Source organism: Nannospalax galili, unplaced genomic scaffold (genome assembly GCF_000622305.1).
Source record: "Nannospalax galili isolate Female #2095 unplaced genomic scaffold, S.galili_v1.0 scaffold655, whole genome shotgun sequence".
Classification (NCBI taxonomy): domain Eukaryota; kingdom Metazoa; phylum Chordata; class Mammalia; order Rodentia; family Spalacidae; genus Nannospalax; species Nannospalax galili.
Genome location: NW_008337285.1, coordinates 2,201,036 through 2,223,248, shown reverse-complemented (window position 1 = coordinate 2,223,248; position 22,213 = coordinate 2,201,036). Strand labels below are relative to the sequence as shown.

General features: G+C 39.0%; 1 protein-coding gene and 1 pseudogene across 1 annotated transcript in view; one reads left to right on the top strand and one right to left on the bottom strand.

Moving 5' to 3' along the window:
* Positions 1 to 22,213, top strand: part of Faf1 (Fas associated factor 1) — a gene marked incomplete in the record, with an annotated part of 402,697 nt that overhangs the window by 302,078 nt on the left and 78,406 nt on the right.
* On the bottom strand, positions 73 to 1,275 carry LOC108490823 (annotated as a pseudogene).

Below are 22,213 nucleotides of genomic sequence, written 5' to 3'. Positions count from 1 at the left end.
GGGGCTTAGTTAGGGCAGGGGACCCCCCCCAGCTGAGGGGCTCTCCCTTCCTCTTGCTGGGGTCCGGGGTTGTTAGGGCTTCTTACTCCTTGGAGGCCATGTGGACCATGAGGTCCACCACCCTGTTGCTGTAGCCAAATTCGTTGTCATACCAGGAAATGAGCTTGACAAAGTGGTCGTTGAGGGCAATGCCAGCTCCAGCATCAAAAGTAGAAGAGTGGGTATCACTGTTGAAGTCGCAGGAGACGACCTGGTCCTCAGTATAGCCCAGGATGCCCTTTAGGGGGCCCTCGGATGCCTGCTTCACCACCTTCTTGATGTCATCATACTTAGCAGCTTTCTCCAGGCGGCAGGTCAGATCCACGACAGACACATTGGGTGTAGGAACACGGAAGGCCATGCCAGTGAGTTTCCCATTCAGTTCTGGGATGACCTTGCCCACAGCCTTGGCAGCCCCAGTGGATGCAGGGATGATGTTCTGGGCAGCCCCACGTCCATCACGCCATAGTTTCCCAGAGGGGCCGTCCACAGTCTTCTGGGTAGCTGTGATGGCATGAACTGTGGTCATAAGTCCCTCAATGATGCCAAAGCTGTCATGGATGACCTTGGCGAGGGTGACTAAGCACTTGGTATTGCAGGAGGCATTGTTGCTGATAGTCTTGAGGGAGTTGTCATATTTCTCATGGTTCATGCATGGGGGCATCAGCAGAAGGGGCAGAGATGATGACCCTTTTGACTCTACCCTTCAAATGGGCCCCAACCTTCTCCATGGTAGTAAAGACCCCAGTAGACTCTACAACATACTCAGCACCAGCATCACCCCATTTGATGTTAGCGGGATCTCGTTCCTAGAAGATGGAGATGGCTTTCCCATTGATGACAAGGTTCCCATTCTCAGTCTTGACTATGCTGTTGAACTTGCTGTGGATAGACTCATACTGGACCATGTAGACCATGTAGTTGAGGTCAGTGAAGGAGTCATTGATAGCAACAACACAACATACTCAGCACCAGCATCACCCCATTTGATGTTAGCGGGATCTCGTTCCTAGAAGATGGAGATGGCTTTCCCATTGATGACAAGGTTCCCATTCTCAGTCTTGACTATGCTGTTGAACTTGCTGTGGATAGACTCATACTGGACCATGTAGACCATGTAGTTGAGGTCAGTGAAGGAGTCATTGATAGCAACAATGTCCACTTTGCCAGAGGTGAAGGAGCCCTGGTGACCAGGCGCCCAATACAGCCAAATCCATTCACTCTAGCCTTTACCATCGTGTCTCAGGGATGATCATGGCTGGCACTGCACGAGAAGATGTAGTTGTCTCTAGAACAGGGAGGAGCAGAGAGCCAGGAGTTTAGTTTTTAAGAAATGAGTTCAGTAACATTTTCCAGAAGAAACTGCAGCTCAGGAAATCCTGACTACTATGTACATTTTTTAAAAAATCTCCAGGATTAGTAGAGAACAAGTGGGTTTTTTTTTTATTAGACTTTTAGAGTTTTATACACAAGTACTGCATTTACATCATTTCTATCCCTCCCTCTCCCACCAACTTCTCCTATTTCCTAACACACTCCATTTCAAATTTATGACCCCTTCTTCTTTATTATTGTATTTTTACTGAAGAGTGTGCACACACACACACACACACACACACACACACACCCTACTGAGTCCATTTAGGGATTAGATAACCTATCAGGGAGCTTATCATCCCTGGAGAAAACTGATTCACCCTCCTTAAGCAGTACCTGAAACTCTTCATCTAAGTATGGGTCCTTGTGAAATGTCCCCTGCCCACGGTAGCATGTCAACTAGTATTGCAGAGGACTAGTTTTAATAGGGATATTGCCAACATTAGAGTTTAATATGGAAGACATAGCTTCGTTTTCCTTCATTTCTATGATCTGCTGGTCTCTCCAAATGATTCAATCTAAGCAGAAGGTAGAATAATGAAGAACCATTTCAAGTCAAAAAGCTATGTGGGCCAGGTATGGTGGTGCATGCCTTTAATCCCAGCACTTGGGAGGCACAGACAGGCAGATCTCTGTGAGTTCGAGCCAGCCTGGTCTACATAGTGAGTTCTAGGCCACCTGAGGCTACAGGGAGACCCTCTCTCAAAAAGACCAAAAAAAGAAAGAAAAAAAAGAGCTATGTGGAACACAGACACTGAGGGTCAAATCCAAGACAGTCCCGTCCAGTGTGGATTGTATGATTTTAAAAAAAAAATTTATTTTATTTGTATGAGTTTTGCATGCATGTACATAAGTGCTCTGGTCTGTGGAGGCCAGAAGAGGGAGTTCTGATCCCTTGGAACTGGAGTTAAGGATAGTTATTAGTTGAGTGTTGGGAACCGAACCTCAATCCTCTGCAAGGGTAGTCAGTGCTCTTAACCTCAGAGCCATCTCTCTAGCCCCTATTGATTTTTATTTTATGTGTATTGAGTGTTTAGCCTACATGTAAGTGCACCCTGTTCATGCAGTGCTGTGTACACGAGAAGAGGGCATTGAATTCCCTGGAACTGGAATTACCAGGTGGTTGTAAGCCACCATCTGAATCCAGGTCCTTCTGGACAGTAAGTGCTCTTTACTGCTGAACCATCTCTCCAGCCCCAATATATGATTATTTTTAAATTAGAAAACCTAGAGTCAGTTACATAAATTTGCCTAAGATCATATATAATACTCTCTTAATCATTAATACTTGATCAATCAAGAAGTTTCTAGAGTTAGAAAACAAATTTAGGATTAAAATAGGAAGCAGATAATTGCCATTTGTTAATTTGAAATGATAACATTTAGATTTTTTTCTCAAATATTTTATTTATTATTTTTATTTTGTGTGTATGGCTTTATTGCCTGCATGTGAGTACACCTGTGTCGTGCAATGCTGCGGAGGTCAGAAGAGGGCTTCGGATTCCCCTGGAATTGGAGTTAAGGATGGTTCGTAGTTGCTATGTGAGTGCTGGAATTGAACCCAGGTCCTCTGCAAGAGCAGTCAGTGCTCTTAACTGCTGAGCCATCTCTCCAGCCCCAGCTTTAGATATTTATAAACTTATCTTTTAAGTTTTTAATTATAAGTTTTTCTGTAGAACAACCAAAGGAGAGGGTGAATGTAAGCAATGATAGAGTTCTAGGTATAACAAGTGTTTTTGATAGAGTACTGTTTAGGTATTGCAAATTTGAAACTATAGACTACTTTAATATAACCCCATACTACTCTATTTTGTCTTCCATTCTATTACAAAGATTTTTTTTGTATTTGTTTTTGTTTTTGTTTTCCTTTCCTTGTGTTTTGAGACAAGTTCTCACTATGTGACCCTGACTAACCTGGAATTAACCATGTAGATCAGGCTGGTCTTGAACTCAGAGATCCATCTGCCTTTGCCTCCCAAGTGCTGGGATTAAAGGTGTGTGCTATGCCCAGCCCAATTCTGACCTTTAAAAAAAAATGTTTTATTGAGCTTTTGTAATTTCATGCAGCAATTCTTAATCAAATTCAACCCCCGTCCCCCATCTATGCTGGCCCATCTCCTCACCAGACCTCATGTATTCCCTCATACATGTTAAATCCTGTCCAGTGCGGCATTTGTACCCAGATGTGCTTCAGTGCAGATTCATTCAGTGGAGTCTAGTCAGCTCATCTACAGATCACAAGTAAGGCATACTCTTCCTCACCATATAGCAATCAGCCTCCAACAGTGCACTGTCTGGGGCCGGCCTACCACCCATTTCTCTCCTCCCTTCTGGGCCCTTGTTTGATTGAGTTGGCACGGGTCCTGTGCTCAGTGCCACCTTTGCCACACGTTCACATGTGCATGCTTCCAGTAGCCTGAAAACCTCTGCTTTCCTGTGTTCCTGAATCAGTCCTGGTTCTTACAATCTTTCTGCCCTCTCTTCCACAATGGTCTCTGAGCCGTGGGTAGGTGAGGTTCAATATAGGACTCCTATCCAGGAATACACACTCTTCAGTCTCTTATTCTTTAAAACTTGGCCAGTTGTGGCCTTCTATGTGTATCTCACTCTGTTGTGTAAGGAAGCTTCACTGGGGAAACATTAGTTTTCTTTCTACCCCTCATTCTACTATGTTCCATGGGCCTTAGGTATAGAGGTTCAGCTGTAGATATGTCACCTAGGACTGGGTATCTCTCAGATAAGTATTCTCTGTGTGTGACCAGTTGTGGAATTCTGCAGCCTCCGTCTGTTGCAAAAAGAAGCTTCTTTGATGAGTGGTATATGATATGTTTGTCTGTAAATATAAGGATCCATATTTAGCATATGGTAAGAAATTTCATTTGTCTAGAGGTATAAAAGAGAAAGGGTTTTCTCTAGGATCTATGTCCTCTCCAGCTACGTGTACTTGGCTGAGTTTACAGTGCCACCATGAGTTCACTCCCACTGAGAGGGCTTTAGGTCCAATGAGACAGCTGATGATTGCCCCCAGATAACAGTGCCACTAGTGCACCAATAGAGGTAGTTTGCCATGCCAGTCATTATGGTTATTAGGCTTTAGGGTTGCATTAGACCATTGATTGATTTTCTTCCTTAGTATTTTATATATTATCATCTAGCATTATGAGAACTAAACTTCAGGTAGGCTTCCAGATCAGTTCCTGCTCCATTGTTCCATGTCCTGTATCAGAAGTATGGTCTGTTTTGTGGTCCAGAGACTACCCAAAGTAACACAGCCTACTGCCAAAGCTCCTGGTTCTCTCCCAGAACTAGTAGGTAGGAGTTGTTTTTTTTTTTTAATGTTCATATCATATTCATATTTGCAACTCCGTCTCCTAACAATATATCTAGAATAAAGTCAGCACTCAATAAATGTTTGTTAATTGATTGCATAAATGCATCAATTGGAAGAATTTACATGAAGTAAGTTAACTTGAAAAAGCAATGTTTAATTACAGTGATAAAATATAATGTATCCACATTAACAAATATGAAAATTTTGAGTGCTCTAACTAGTTTGATCTTTTTTTTTTTTTTTTGGTTTTGTTTGGCTTCTTTGAGACAGGATCGCATGTAGCCCTGGCTTGACTCAAACTTGCTTTATAGTAGCCCAAGTATGCCTAGACTTCTTCCCTCTACCTACCAAGTACTGGAATTAGAGGCCTGCTTCACTATGCCTGGTTTTGTACACTACTGAACACTGAAGCTAGGACTTGGTGCATGCTAGAGGAGTAGTATACCAAATGAGTTACATCCCCTGGACACTGGCTTAGCTCTTTAATGCTCATTAGGTTTCTTTGTTCCCACAAAGATGTTTGGTTTGTAATTTTTCTTTATAGTTAGTGTTCTGTGTGCTTTGAAGGAAAGACATCAGGTATATGGAATAAATATGTTTATTTGCTACTCTATAACTTGACAGTGGTGTTTTGAAATAATGAAGTACTGTACTTAGTTAGGAATTTGTAATAATAGATTTGTTGCCATTCAGGATTATATTTATACTGGAACAGAGGCATTGATTGGCAATAATTCACTACACACATTCTTCAGCCATTTAAATATTGAGTCTCAGTACGAGATTTACAGATTATGCTGTATAATAAATATATAAATGCACAATATATGCATGCATATTCCCAGTTCATTCTTTCATCTTAATTTGTGCTTCTCATAGTTCATTGGTAAAGAAATTGACTTTAATTCCTTTAATGTGGAACACAAAATTTAATATGACGGTTACAGGAAAAATCCGAGGCTCCATATAATTGAAATTTTTATTGAAATTTAACTATAAAAGATAAAGATTTCTTTGTGTTTTTAAGTGTCTTCATGAACATGATAATTCAGGTTATAAATAGAATTTCTAAGAGAAGTTTTTCTAAGTTTAAAGATTTCCTGGGGGACTATGAAATAGATCATAATTATTTGGTATCTGCTAAATTTATGACAAGAAGTAGTGTTTCTTATAACTGTAATCTTGCCTTCTAAAAAAATTACAGTTAAGACATCCTGTTAAACTTATAATTAAACTCGTGTTAGTGAATAGATGTAAGAGATAATTTACCTGGCCTGAATTTACTTAAACTATACTTTGGTGGCTAAGTGCTTTGGATGCTGAGGCCAGAGCATTCAAGTTCAAAGCCAGCCGGACTCTGATTCTTGTTCTTTTTTTTTTTTTTAATGTTTTGTTATTTTAATTTTATGCGTATGAGTGTATTGCCTGCATGTATGTGAGTGCACCCATGTCATGCAATGCTGTGGAGATCAGAAGAGGGCTTCAGATTCTCCTGGAACTGGAGTTAAGGACAGTATGTAGCTGCCATGAGGGTGCTGGGAATTGAACCTGGGTCCTCTGCAAGAGCAGTCAGTGCTCTTAACTGCTGAGCTATCTCTCCAGCCCCTCTTGTCTTTTTTTTTTTTTTTCTTTTCTTTTTTTAAAATTTTTAATAACTACATGATTAGAAGAAGCATTTCACTACAGCTTTAACATATTCAGTAACACACTCCAGAGCAAGAGTGCATCTCTTTCACAAGTGGGTGCAAGTTTCTTTTATTTTTTACAAAAAAAAAAGCTACAAAAGTTGCAGAAGTAGTTCAGCAGCAGAGTTCTCACTGCTTTTGCATGAGGCCTTGATTAAGGTATAGCCAATTATTTCAGTGGTTCCATTATATTTGTGCAACCAGAGGTGTCTATATATAGTATAAAGCTTTTGTTAAACCTACGTTTAAAACACTTTTTTATGTGTATTGCCTGCATGATATAAGTGCACCTGTGTAATGCAATGCACACAGAGGACAGAAGAGGTCGTTAGATCCCCTGAAACTGGAGTTATGGACAGTTGTTAGCTGCCATGTCGGTGCTGGGATTCAAACCTGGGCCTTCTGCAAAAACAGCCAGTGCTCTTAACTGCTGCACCATCTCCCCAGCCCCTGAAACATATTTTTATAATGAATCATTCCTCAGTGGCCACGAATGAGCCAACATTTATAGTATTAATTGCTTTGTCTCTAACCTTATACGCCTAACCTTATATATCTAACCTGTATGAGCCTCTGGGTTTTTTGTTTTATTCTATGTGTATGAGTTATTTATGCCTGCACATATGTGAGTGCACTCATGTCATGCAGTACTCACAGAGGACAGAAGAGGGCTTTGAATTCCCTGGAACTGGAGTTATGGATGATTGTTAGCCCCATGTGGGTGCTGGGATTTGAACCCAGGTTTTCTGCAAAAGCAGTCAGTGCTTTTTAACTGCTGAGCCATCTCTCCAGCCCCCAAGCCTCTGTTTTTTGACAGAACTGCCTGTAACTTCCTTCTTAACCATTTTTATTAATAATTCTATTTTATAAAATGTTTATTGAACTTCCACTAAGTGGACATCACAAAGCTAGTTCCTCTGGATAGAAACCTGCTATGTGCTAATCAGGATCTATTGCCAGAGAACAATGAGGGAAAAATTATTGTATAGTAGTAGCCACATTTTAGAATGTTTTGACTTTTTTCTTTAGAATCTATTTTTGGTTAAAACTTAGCTCCAAACAATAGATGTGTCTAACAATTGAATAAATTAAGTTTCCATAAGCACATTCTTTTCAGCTGTAGATCTAGAAACCTCAGATAATCCATCACTTGAAATACTTAACTCCTGACTTACTCCTTGTTTCTCTTGTATCTGCCTATTCAACATTAGCATTTAAATGAATGAACATTTTATCATTTAAAACTCCTTTTAAGGCTTACTCCCTCAACCTCCGAATAACTTGTGTCAGTAATCAGTACCCTGCAGTTATTAGAGATCAGGGAAGATTTCAAGAGCAGTTATATCATCCTTTTTCTTTTTAATATTTTATTTATTTATTTTTATTTTTTTCGTCTTTTTGAGACAGGGTCTCCTTGTAGCCCCAGCTGTCCTGGAACTCACTATGTAGACCAGGCTGGCCTTGAACTCACAGAGATCTGCCTGCCTCTGCCTCCTGAGTGTTGGGACTAAAGGCGTGCGCCACCACGCCCAGCTTATTTATGTGTATTCATGTATTGCCTCTGTGTAGATAAGTGCACTCGTGTCATGCAATACCCACAGAGGACAAAAGAGGCTGTCGGATACCCTGGAACTGGAGTTATGGACAGTTCTTAGCTGCCATGGAAGTGCTGGGATTTGAACCTGGGTCTTCTGCAAGAACAACCAGTGTTCTTAACCACTGAGCCATGTCTCCAGCCCCACATCATCCTTTTTTTTTTTTAAATTCTGAAAATGTGTTAGTGTCACATGGGTAAAATGGGCCTAAGGAACATTGTAGCCTTTAGGAGGTTTGGTGTTTAACAAAAGCACTGTCATGCCTGGCATGACGACTACATACCTATCGTTGCTCTACTCTTGAGCTCCTAAGTCTGAGGCAGGAAAATTATAAGTTTGAGGCCAGCCTGGGCTACATAGTGAAACTCTGACTCAAAGAGTAATCATTATAAATACAAATAAAAACAACATTTCCATAGCACAGAGACAGTGTGCTTGTTTGTTCATTGTTTGTGGGGTTTTTAATATTTTATTATTTTTATTTTATATGTATGCGTGTATTGCTTGCATGTAGGTAAGTGCACCCGTGTCGTGCATTGCATGTAGGTAAGTGCACCCGTGTCGTGCAATGCCTGCGGAGTACAGAAGAGGCTGCTGGATTGTGTTTTTAAGCTCATAGCAGCTGTTTTGTTTCCAAAGGAAATTATTGGGGTTTATAGTTTGGTGTGTGGAATGTGTAGATTTTTTTTGTCCCCCCCCCAAGCTTAGCCTTGCTCTTTTCAGCAATCTGCTTTTCAGTTCTTCTGTTTAAAATCTCACCACCTCTTTACGAGAGCTAACAATGACAAATATGACACAGATTCTAACTTGTATCTGCTGTTTTCTTAAAAGAGGAAAAAGCCATCATGACCCACAGAGAACAAGCTCTCTAATGCAAAAACTAATGCAAAACTTACTAAACAAACCAGGCTTTAAAAGGTATTTTACTATTATTCTTTCAAAATACTAATTCATACACTACTTCCTAAAGCTCTCAAGACTGCGCTTTGGTCAGTAGTTCAGTAGTTCTGTTAGGAGAGTTTTCTATGATAGGGTCATATATAAATTTATAGATGAGAAACAAAAAACTGCATGGTTTTTGTTGTTTTATAGGTTGTTTTGTTTGAGGCAGTTTCACACTATGTAACCCAGGCTGACTTCAAATGCATGATTCTCCTGCCTCAACCTTCTGAGTATTGGTTATAGTCCTCATCCTGGAAATAAGAATGCTTACTCTGAGACATTTATTTGGAAGTATATAACTTGTAAATTAGCTTACAGCTAAGAGTTCGCTTTGACTCTTAGAAGCAATTTGATGAAAGAGTGGACTGTGAAAATACATATAAACTATAGTTTATATTCACCTAGGGTATGCAGTATAATCTGGAACATGTAACTTAGAAGATAAAGTGATGCAAAAATTTTTGACAAAATATGGCATCCTTTCTTGGAATAGAGGGGAACTTCTTGAACCATCTATAAAAACCCACAGGTGACAACATATGCAGTGGTGGGGCACTGAAAGATTTTCCCTAAGCTCAAGAAAAAGACATGGGTGCCCACTTTAACCACGGTTACTAATAGAGTAGTAGAATGTCTAGCCAAAGTAGGAAAGAGACAGAAATGAACCATCCAAATGGGAAAGGAAGAAGTCAAAGGATCTTTATTCACTAAAGATAATGACCTTAAAGATTCCATACCCAAAAAGGAAAAGCTTCATGAAAAAGCCAGTAAATTAATTAAACAACATTGCAAAACATGAAATCAACACATTAAAATCTGTTAAAATTCTGAACACAGACAGTAAAGAACCTACAAAACAAGAGAATTGTACTATCTATAGTAGCATTAAAAAGAATAAAATACTGAGGAATGAATTTATCAGTGAAGGCCAAATCTTGTACACTGAAATCTGTAAACTTTCTAAAATAAATTAAGGAAAGGTAAATAGTTAGAAAAATATCCCCTATTCATGGAATGGAATGGAATAGAAAAATTACTAATATAATTTAGCAGTCTTAATTGCTACCCAGGGTCAGCCTCAGATTCATTTCAATCCCTATAAAATGAAAAATTCTGTCAAATTTTCATACTGAGTTTTTAAGGACCTCAAATAGCCAAAGTAATCTTTTTTTTTTTTTTTTTTTTTGAGACAGGGTCTCCTTGTAGCCCCAGCTGACCTGGAACTCTGTAGACTAGGCTGGCCTCAAACTCACAGAGATCTGGAATTTAATTAAAGGCGTGCATCACCACGCCGGGCTTAGCCAAAGCAATCTTGAAAGAACAAAGTTGAAAGAGTCATACTTCCTGTTTCAAAACTTGTTATAAGCTCACATCAGAGCATAATCGTGCTGATAGAAGAATGGGCAAATACCAGTGGAGTAAAGCAGAGAGGACCAAAATGAACCTTATAGTCTGCTGATTTCAACTGAATGCAGAACATTCAGTGAAAAAGGTGCATCTTCTTATCATTAGTTCTGGGGAAAGTAGATATCCATATGCGAAAGAAGCATAACTCCATAACTTTACCATATACAAAGGGAGCTAAAATGAATCAAAGAGTGAAATTAAAGAACTAAAACTATACACTTAACTGGAATGCATAAGGGAATTAGGTTCATGACCTTGGATTTGTCAAACATTTCTTGGAAATGATATTAACAACATAGGAACAGAAGAGAAAATAGATTGGGCTATCACAATTGAACTTTTAACCTGGGTTTATTAGCATTTGTCTATAATCCCAGAACTCAGGGAGGCAGAGGCAGGAGGATTATCACAAGTTTGAAACTATCCTGTGCTATATAGTAAACATGCATGCTTGTGCTCAGCTCATTTTCTCTACTCTCATTCAGTTCATGATCCTCTGGCTAGGAAATGGTGCCACCTCAGTTAACTGAAGCAAGATAATCCTCCACACAGTAAACCCGCCCACAGCCAACCTGATCTAGACAGCCTTTCATTGAAATGCTCTTCCCAGGTGATTCTCACACCTGGAAATTTGAAAAGTCGTTGAAGTTGTTTGCTAGACACTTCTGGGAGCTAACAAAGCAGAAAATATTTAAGATTTACCTTTAAGAGCTTTAATCCCAAGCAGTTTATTATTCTGCATTAAGTTCCAAACTTTGATTTCTTAGGGAAGTAAGGATGCCAGAAGTCCCTTAATGAAGGGACTGAACATGTGTCTTTGGATTGGGTTAGATTGGTTGGGTTGGGTTGTTTTTGTTTTTTGTTTTTTTTTTTTTTTTTCAGAGACAAAGTCTCACTGTGTTGCCCAGGCTCGCCTCTAGCTCATAGTCCTCTTGCCTCAACTTCTCAAGTAACTGCCACATCCAGCTAGGCATGTGTTTCCTATCTGTTGTGTCATGCACCATATTAGATAATTTCCTTAAGTGATCTCTTCTAATTTTCGTGATAATCATAAGAATTATTGTCACCCTTTTATTGAAAAAAGAACCTGATAGCTATACAGGTAATTTGCCAGAGGTCATTCAGCTGTATCATGGCCAGAATATATACTTATTTGCTTTGCATACATCACAATCCCCTATGAAGCTGAGGTACCTTTGTATTAAGGATTCATGGACTAAACTGAATCAGCGCTTTTAACAAGATTAAGTGGAGTCAGCATGGGCTGACTTGAAGAGTAGACCAGACATTCCTAGATTCCCAAATACCGTAGTCATTTGAATGGAACAAGAAAACTTGTCTACTTTTTGTGCATGAAATAACACTCACTGTTAAAATAGATCCACACCCTCATTATTTACATTTATGCTCTTAAAATGCCTATTGATGATGGATCAGTTCATCCATGCCTGACACCTCAGAGTAAAAGTTAATAATTGTCATAGATGAAACTAATTTAGAGAGATTAGTGAGTCAACATTGGTGTTACACTTCAACACACCTGTTCAGAGCTAGCCCTCCACATTCTCCCCTCTGTTGCCTGAGGTGAAGTCTTCTTCATGGATTACAGTAACAATTTTTGACAAGCTTTCACTGGGTGGAACTGTGTGTAATGACAGAATACAATTGATGATATCTCAGTAATGCATTCTTTTTTTATTTAGGCTGTCACCATTTATTACTGTAAAAGCACTCATTGTTAAATAGCTTGTCCAACCTGTCCAGTTTTTTTCAGTAACAGTAAAGACCTAAGAAATTATATGTACTTTTCTAGTTATGCAGTAATAACGGGCTTTGGGGGCAAGAAGTCTAATTACTATATTTTCTTTTATGAAGTATTGAGATTGAGTTTTTATTATGTTTAATTATGTATGTTTTTGTGTGTATCTGCATGTGGGTATGTGTACTTGAGTACAAATGCCTACAGAAGCCAAAGGCATTGTGTTCCCTGGAGTTAAAAGCAGTTTTAAGTGGCTACCTGGAACCGAGCTCAGGGGTCTTCTGCTAGAGAAGTACACATGCTTAACCATTGAGCTATCTTCCCAGCATTGTTTTTAAAATGCTATTTTAGGGGCTGGAGAGATGGCTCAGCAGTTAAGAATACTGGCTGTTCTTGCAGAAAACCCCAGTTCGAATCCCAGCACCCAAATGACAGCTAACAACTGTCTATAACTCCAGGCCAGGGGATCCAACAGCCTCTTCTGACCTCCGTGGGCATTGCATGACACGGGTGCACTTACCTACATGCAGGCAATACACTCATACACATAAAATGAAAATAATAAAATTTTAAAAATAAATAAAAAATAAAATGCTATTTTAGCATTCTCAGAATAAAAATTAAAACCTAAATTCTTCTAATGTGGCTATTACAATCTTCCAATGTCAAGCCTGGTTGATACTTTAAGAAAGGAAAAGAGAAAAAAGAGTGTTAACAGAAGAGGCTGTCAGATCCCCTGGGCCTGGAGTTATGGACAGTTGTTAGCTGCCATGTGGGTGCTGGGATTTGAACCCGGGTCTTCTGCAAGAACAACCAGTGTTCTTAACCACTGAGCCATCTCTCCAGCCCCGTGCATTCTATTTTCACCTAAAATATATTTACTACCAAACTGAGGGACTAGCACTGATTGTTTCCAGAAAGGTTTAAGAAAAAAAATAATGTGGGGCCGGCTGACAAGATACCTCAGCAGGTGTTTATCTTCAAACCTGATGACTTGAGTTTGAGTCTTAGGAGTCACAGTAGAAAGAACCAATTCCCTCAAGCCTCAAGTTGGCCTTTGATCTCCACACATACAAATAAATGTGATTAAAAAATTATTTTTAAGTAACAATTGTGATGCCTTGCCATAAAAACTATGTGAAGGACTGGAGAGATGGCTCAGTGGTTAAGACCATGTACTGCTCTTGCAGAGGACATGAGTTCAATCCCCAGCACCCATGTTGGGTGGCTCACTTCCAGAGGAATTCAAAGCATCTGGAGTCACATGCACATACTTACACACACACATATGCATATAATTTAAAATAATAAAAATCTTTAAAAAGTAAGTATGTGCTGGGTGTGATGTTGCATGCCTTTAATCCCCGTACTTAGGAGGCAGAGGCAGGCCCATCTCTGTGAGATCAAGGCCAGCCTGGTCTCCATAGCGAGAGGTCAGCTGGGGCTACAGGGAGACCCTGTCTGAAAAAGACACACACACAAAAAGTAAATATGTGAGATAATACAAGTGTTATTTAACTCTATATAACCATTTTCAGTATATGCATGTAGCTCACAATATGTGCACATGATATGTAGAATTTTGCCATTGAAAATTAATTTTTAAAAAAGGATTAAGTGCAATCCTGTAAGGACTGTGCCATCTAGAGTTGGAGAGCCAAACTATATCCTCATGAAAATATCAGTAGTTTGTTATATTACCTAGAATTCAGAAGGCTCAATCTAAGCCAAGCATGGTGATGCGTAACTGTAATTCGAACATTCAGAAGTAGAGAAGTAGTGATTCTTTTGTTTGAGGTCAGCCTAAACTACAAAGCAAAACTGTTTTGTTTTTTTAAGAAAAAAAAAGTAAATGAGCAATCTTTTTAGTCAGGAGGGATTTCTCTAAAGACATAAATTTTGGTCCAGTTACTTTAAAGACACTATAATCTACATGAGCAAAGGTAAAAGGAGAGAGAGCTCATTACAACATTTAGGAAAGCAGAAGGGGGAATAAAGATGAATACTTGGCAATCATGTTGTTCCTGTTCATTGAAACCTAAGAATGTACATAGTAAGCAACTGGAACACGATACTCATTAGCTTTCCACTAAAAATTTTACTGTCACTTTTACCTTCACAAACTTTTCTCTGCTTGTTTTGTGGGTCTGTGTGGGTCTGTGTGGGTCTGTGTGTGTGTGTGTGTGTTTTATTGTGGTTTTGGTTTTGGTTTTGTTGTTGTTGACTGTGTCTCACTGTGTATTCTTGGCTGGCCTGGGACTCATGTAGACCATGCTGGCCTCAACTCACAGAGACACAGAGATACCCCTGCCTCTTCCTGCTGAATCTTGGGATTAAAGACATGTGCCACCACACCCAGTTTCTCTACTTTTTCTGTATAAATTTTTATTCACAAATGAGCCTTGATTCTAATTGCCTCATCCAATTAACTGTCCCTCTAGAAAACAGGTACTTTCAATATAGTATGAAAGCATGCCAGTGGCAATAAGCAGAAGGTACAGAAGGGACAAAAAGACTTCTTAGTTTCAAAGGATGGTATATAGATGTGCAGGAGGTAAACCAACATTAATGGTTTTGAGGCACTGAACATACACATTTCTTAGGGAGCAGCTTGCTGTGTGCCACGTTATGCTCAATACTAATCATATAAGGATGACACAATCCTTTAGATACTAACAATGTACAAAGAAGCTAGGAAAAAATTAAATAATTTCCATGGTACATATATCTACAGACCATTAGATATATGGCCTAGATAAAGGCCATTTCTGTTTCTAAAACAGAAATAGTTGTAGTGATCACATTAATCTCTACATGTCTTAGAATTCACAGGACTGTATTTTACTATATGTACAGTTGAAAGTAAAAAAATTTCAAAACAGAGCTGGAGCACTGACTCAGGGATTAACACCACTGGCTGCTCTTACAGAAGATTTGGTTTGGATTCCCAGCACCCATCTGTAATTCCAGTTCCAAGGGCTCTGATGCCCTCTTCTGACCTCCATGGGCATTGCACAGCATGTGTGCACTTACATTCATGTAGGCAAAACATTCATACACATACAGTAAAAATAATAAAATATTTTAAAAATTTATTTCAAAATAAAACAGTCTATAGAATGAAGTTTAAAATCAGTTTTTTAAAAGTGGCATTGTCGCCAGGCGTGGTGTTGCATGCCTTTTATCCCAGCACTTGGGAGACAGAGGCAGGCAGATCTCCATAGCGAATCCAGGACAGCTGGGGCTACAGGGAGATCCTGTCTCAAAAAGACCAAAAAAAAAAAAAAAGTTGCATTGTCTTTTATTGAATAACTTTTGGGGTGACTATGGTAATACCATTGTAAGCATAAGACTGGGTCATTTGCATATTATTTAAGGCAGCTGTTTTATACCCATCTTTAAAAAGAAGAAACTAAGCTAGGTATGGTGGCATACGCCTTTAATCCCAGCACTCTGAAAGGCAGGGGCAGGTAGATCTCTGTGAGTTGAAGGACAGCTGGAGCTACAGGGAGACCCTGTCTCAAAAAAGAAGAAACTATAACACAAGTATTTAATGAGTTTCCCAAGGACTGGTTTGGAAAAGGTCTTATTTTATAGCTGACAATTGGGACTCCACATGTTTATGAAATGAAGATTACAGTATCTATGTTCTATGTGTTCTAAAGATTAAATAATAGGTATTAAAATATATACTAGCACCTAGTATTTAATAGGAAGTACACAGATATATTATTGTCTGCTATTTTTACTCTAGGCTGAATTGAAAGAAACTTTAGAATTCATGTAGTCCTACTTCATTACTCTTCAGTTGAAGAAGCAAGAATATTTGTTTTATTAGCCAGGGATCACTCACAGAGTCAGGCCTGTTGTTATTTGTTGCTCTAGTGTTATTTCCCTGAAATATTTTTCTTATAATGGGACTTCTGAAAGGTAAGAAGATTTTTCAAATGATTTTGAATTTTATCATTTTGATTTTAGGATTTTCTTTTTAAGGTAGGGTCTCAAGTGATCAGGCTAAACTCACACTTACTATGTAGCCAAAGATGACCTTGAAACTGTTTCTACCTCCTGAGTGCTGAGTGTATAAACCACACAGTTTATGTGGTGCTGGGGATCAAACTTTCTGTACATGCTTTTAATCCAATGATCAATTAGAATGTATACCTACGGGTATCTAATTACTGCTTACTAGGAGATTGAACTCTAAGATTTCACTTTGAAAAATGAAGACCAGCCAACCATGGTGAACAAACTTGAGGGCACTTTTGCATTTACTTTCTGTTAAGAAACTAGTGTATGCTAGCCTACTCATTCTCTGCTATTCACTTTGGAGAATCTACCCATTACACACTCCCCTGCTTTCTCTGAAACTGCTGAACATCATTTAACTAGTAAAATGCTTGCTTCCGTGTGATAAGCCCAAGCCAAACTACCCAGGGTAACAGCTATTCTGCTCTCAGGGAGCTTGTTGTCTCTCTGTAAAAATGAAACCTCAGTTGCTGAAGGAATTCGAGAATGATACAAAGTGAGACATGACCTGTGTGTGTGTGAATGCAAGTTTAGAGCAGTAAGAAATGCAAGTAGGCTAGAAAAACAGAAAGTGGTGTGGTTTGAATTAAGTTATTGGTAAACACTCTTTCTCAAAGAAGCTCACTGTCTCTTGAGAGATAGTTGTAAGTTACTAATTGAGAGCTGCAGTGTCATTGCCTGAATTCCATATCCTAACTCTGCCACCTCCCAAACCCTTAATCTTCTTGAGGAAAACCACTTAGGATTTTTTTGCCTCCATTTTTAACTAGTTTGTAGCTACTTGATAGGATTGTGAAGATTATATCAGTTAATAATTGCAAAGTACTTAGACTGGTACCTGACATCTATTAAGTACACAGGAAATATTTTCTGTAGTAACAATATTATAATGGGAAATACTATAAATGGGAAATAGCAATTTGGATTGAGGAAGGGGAGGACATTTGAAAATAAGATTACAGCTTGAGCCCATTCCTTGTCTTGGTGCCCCAGACACCAGGGGAACCACCACTACTTCCTGATCCTTTGCATCCAGAACAACCCATTCCTTTTCTGGTCCCCAGGAGCCCTCTGGGCCTTGCCCTGCCCCACCCTCACATCCCTCTGCTTCCCTGAGCTGCACAACCCAGCAGCCTCTTTCCTGGATGCTAGGGCTGACCTTTCCTCTTCCTGATCCTTTGCATCCAGACCAACCCAATTCCTCAGTGCAGTCCCCAGGAGCCCTTGGGGCCTCTTCCCATTCCCATCTCCCTTTGCATCTCTGGGTGTCACGGCCACCAGCTGCTCGAGACCAGCATTTTTCATGGTCCCTGCTCCCAGGCCAGTCCAACCCCCAAACTCCTGAGGCCAAAATCTTTCCTGGAGGGATCCAGACCTTAGGAGAAAGCCTGAGGGCATCTGATCCTCATCTGACTTGGGCCTCTGTGGGAATTACTGAAGACAAAAACAATCTGGCCACTCCAATATAAAATCAAAAGAGAGAACCGGAAGCTTAGACAAACCAGCTTTTCATGCCAAAAAGTAAAACACAAAGGCACATAAAGTTTACAAAAGGAACCAGACCTAAACTTGAAGGCTTGAGTCTCATACAAGAATCAGAAACTACAAAAGAAATTCACATGTCAAAATCACAGAGAAAAAAATAATAACATGAAAAACCATAATAACATATCCCTACCAAATACCACCAATCCTCTAGAGGAGCACAATGAGAATCCTCTAGAGACAATGCAGGACATGGATCTCAAAAGAACAATGAAGAATATGATAAAAGAATTCAGTGAATTTAAAGAACACACCAGGTAATCATAGAGCTGAAGGAAGATAGGGATAAACTTCTGAATGAATTCAGAAAAGAGCTAGAAATATTGAAGAATACTCAGGCTGAAATAAAGAACGAAGTGAAACACTCCATAAGCCAATTAGAAACGACAGGAGAAAGCCTCACCAATAGGATGAACGAAATGGAAAACAGAGTATCAAGATTGGAAGATAAAGTGGATGAACTGGACCACTCAAGCAAAGATTATGAAAAATTTAAGAAATCACAAGAATGGAATATGCAGGAATTGAGTGATACCATAAAAAGACCAAACTTGCGAATCATAGGCATACAAGAAGGAGAAGAACCCCAAGACAATGGCATGGACCAGATCTTCAACACAATTGTGGAAGAAAATTTCCCAAACTTAAAGAAAGACACGCCCATACAAATACAAGAAGCATACAGAACACCAAACAGACAGGACCAGAAAAGAAACTCTCCAAGGACAACAGCATTAAAACTGCTATCTCCAAGCCAGGGAGACATGCCCCACAGACACCCACCTTGCTGATACCCTAATCTCATACTTTCAACCTCCAGAACTATAGAAGTCAATTTCTGTTGTTTACATCCCTAGCCTGGTGCTCTATTACAACTGCCTGTACAGACTATTATGGAAAGCAATGACCAGGAGCACCTTAGAGAAAGAATAGGTCTTTAGGGAGCATGGGGTGAACACAAAGAAGGACTGTCAGCCAGTGCACTCAGCTGTCAGGAACCAGAGGGCCCTTACCATCCTCAGCTGAGCTCTGAGAGAGGCAGGCCCAGGATGGCTTGGAGCTGGACAACAACGCACTCCAAGGAGAGTATAACAGTGTAAAAGTACAACTATAGCAAGAATATAAACAAAAAAAAATGACAGGATTCAATACTCATCTTTCATTAATAACTTTAAATATTAATGGACTGAACTCCCCAGTCAAAAGACAGAGTAAATGAATGGATTAAGAAACAAAACACATCTTTTTGTTGTCTGCAAGGGACTCATCTCACTTTCAAGGACAGACACTATCTCAAAGTGAAAGGATGGAACAAAATATACCAAGCAAATGGCACTAAGAAAAAAGCAGGCGTAGCAATCCTAATATCTGACAAAATAGACTTTAAACTGAAACTAACCAGAAAAAACAAAGAGCGCTATTTCATTTTGATCAAAGGAACAATCAATCAAGAAGATATTACAATCATGAACATATATTCAGCAAACTCTGGTGCACCCAACTTCATAAAAACAATACTACAGGACTTTAAGACCCAGATTAACCTCAACTCATTAATAGTAGGGGACTTCAATACCCTACTGTCTCCACTAGATAGGTCAACAGGGCAGAGAGATAACAGAGAGACATCTGAATTAAACAATACCATATATAAAATGGACTTAACAGACAACTACCAAGTATTCCACCCAAGCACCAAAGGATATACTTTCTACTCAGTACTCCATGGAACCTTCTCCAAAATGGACCATATACTGGGGCACAAAACAAACCTCAAGAAATACAAAAAGATTAAAATAATTCCATGCATTCTATTAGACCACAATGCAATAAGGTTTGCAATTAACACCAGAAGAAGCCCTAATCACCACATGAACACATGGAGATTAAACAAGGCACTCTTAAATGATGAATGGGTCAAAAGAGAAGAAAGGAATAAAAGTATTCCTGGAACTAAATGAAAAGGACAATACAACACAACAGAACCGCTGGGACACAGTGAAAGCTGTCCTTAGAGGGAAGCTTATAGCTCTAAGTGCTTACATCAAAAAATTGGAAAGAACACAAATAAATGACTTAATATCACAACTCAAGACACTTGAAAAGCCACAACAAATGAAACCCAAACCCAGCAGACAAGAAGAAATAAGAAAAGTCAGGGCAGAAATTAATGAAATGGAAACAAAGAAAACTATACAAAGAATGAGCAAATTCAAGAGCTGGTTCATTGAGAAGATAAACAAGATTGACAGACCATTAGTGCAGTTAACCAAAAGAAAGAGCACCTCCAAATCAACAAAATCAGAGATGAAAGGGGAAACATCACAACAGACACCAGAAAGATACAGAACATTATAAGGGAATACTTTTAAAACCTATATGCTACTAAATTTGAAAACCTAAAAGAAATGGACGGATATCTAAAGGCATGGGAACCACCAAAACTAAACCAAGAAGAGATTAACAGCTTAAACAGACCCATAACACAAAAAGAATTTGAAACAGTAATACAAAACCTCCCGGCTAACAAAAGCCCAGGACCAGATAGATGGATTTATACCAGAATTCTATCAGACATTTAAAGATCTACATCCAATACTACTTAATTTATTCAAAAAGATAGAAATGGAGGGAGAACTTCCAAATTCCTTCTATGAAGCCAGCAGCACTCTAATACCAAAGCCAGGTAAAGATACAACCAAAAAAGAAAACTATAGACCCATATCCTTAATGAACATAGATGCAAAAATTCTCAACAAGATACTTGCAAACTGCATACAGACACACATCAAAAACATCCACCATGATCAATTCGACTTTATCCCAGCCATGCAGGGATGGTTCAATATACGTAAGTCAATAAATGTCATAAATCATATAAATGGACTCAAAGACAAGAACCACATGGTCATCTCAATAGATGCAGAGAAGGCCTTTGACAGAATTCAACATGCTTTTATGTTTAAAGTCCTAGAGGGAATTGGACTGGAGGGAACATACCTCAACATAATTAAAGCCATATATAACAAACCCACAGCCAACATCATTCTAAATGGAGAAAAACTGGAAGCATTCCCATTGAAATCAGGAACCAGACAAGGCTGTCCACTATCTCCAGTTCTCCTTAACATAGTGCTTCAAACTCTTGCAAGAGCAAGAAGAAAAGAGCAGGAAATTAAAGGAATAATAATTGGAAAAGAGAAGATCAAATTATCCCTTTTTTCAGGTGATATGTAAGAGATGCCAAAAATTCCACCAGAAAACTCCTAGAAATTATTAACACATTCAGTAGGCAGTTTACAAAATTAACCTACAAAAGTCTGTAGCTTTTCTATATACCAATAACAAGCAATCAGAGAAAGAGCACATGGAAACACTCCCCTTCACAATAGCTGCAAAAAAAAAATAGAATATCTCGGAATAAACCTGACCAAAGACATTAAAGACCTCTACAATAAATAATTTAAATCTTTAAAGAAAGAGATCGAGGAAGATATCAGAAGATGGAAGGACCTCCCATGGTCATGGAATTGGAAGAATTAATATTGTGCGAAGGACCATCGTACCAAAAACCATTTATAGATTCGATGCCATGCCAATCAAAATCCCGATGACATATTTCACAGAATTGGGGAAAAAAAACATCCTAACATCCTGAGATTCATATGGAAGCACAAAAGACCTTGGATAGCCAAAGCAACACTGAGTACTAAGAGCATTGCCGGGGGGATTATAGTACCAGATTTTAAGCTGTATTACAGAACTGTAGTCAAAAACAACATGGCATTGGCACAGAAATAGACCCATAGATCAGTGGAACAAAATTGAAAACCCAAATATGAATAAATGCAATTTCAGCCACCTGATATTTGACAAGGGGGCCAAGAATATTCACTGGAGGAAAGACAGCATGTTCAGCAAATGGTGCTGGCAAAACTGGATCGCCACCTGTAGAAGAATGAAACTAAACCCCTCTCTTTCATCTTGTACAAAAATCAATTCCAAATGGCTCAAAGCCCTCAATGTAAAGCCTGAAACTCTGAAAATGTTAGAAGAAAACATTGGCAAAAACCTACAAGATATAGGTGTAGGAAAAGATTTTCTAAACCGGACATCAATTGCTCAGGAAACAAGGGCAAGAATTAACAAATGGGACCTCATCAAACTAAAAAGCTTCTGTACTTCAAACTAGGCAACCAGGGAAATGAAGAGAGAACGCACAGAATGGGAGAAAATCTTCACCAGCTACACATCTGACAGGTTTAATATCCAGAATATATAACGAACTCTATAAACAGAGAATCAAGACAAGAAGTAACCCAATTAAAAATGGGCTAAGGAGCTGAACAGAGAGATCTCAAAAGAAGAAGTAGAGATGGCTATGAAGCATCTTAAAAGATGTTCAACATCACTAATAATTAGGGAAATGCAAAATTAAAACCACTTTAAGATTTCACCTTACCCCAGTCAGACTGGCTAAGATCAAGAAAACAAATGATACCAA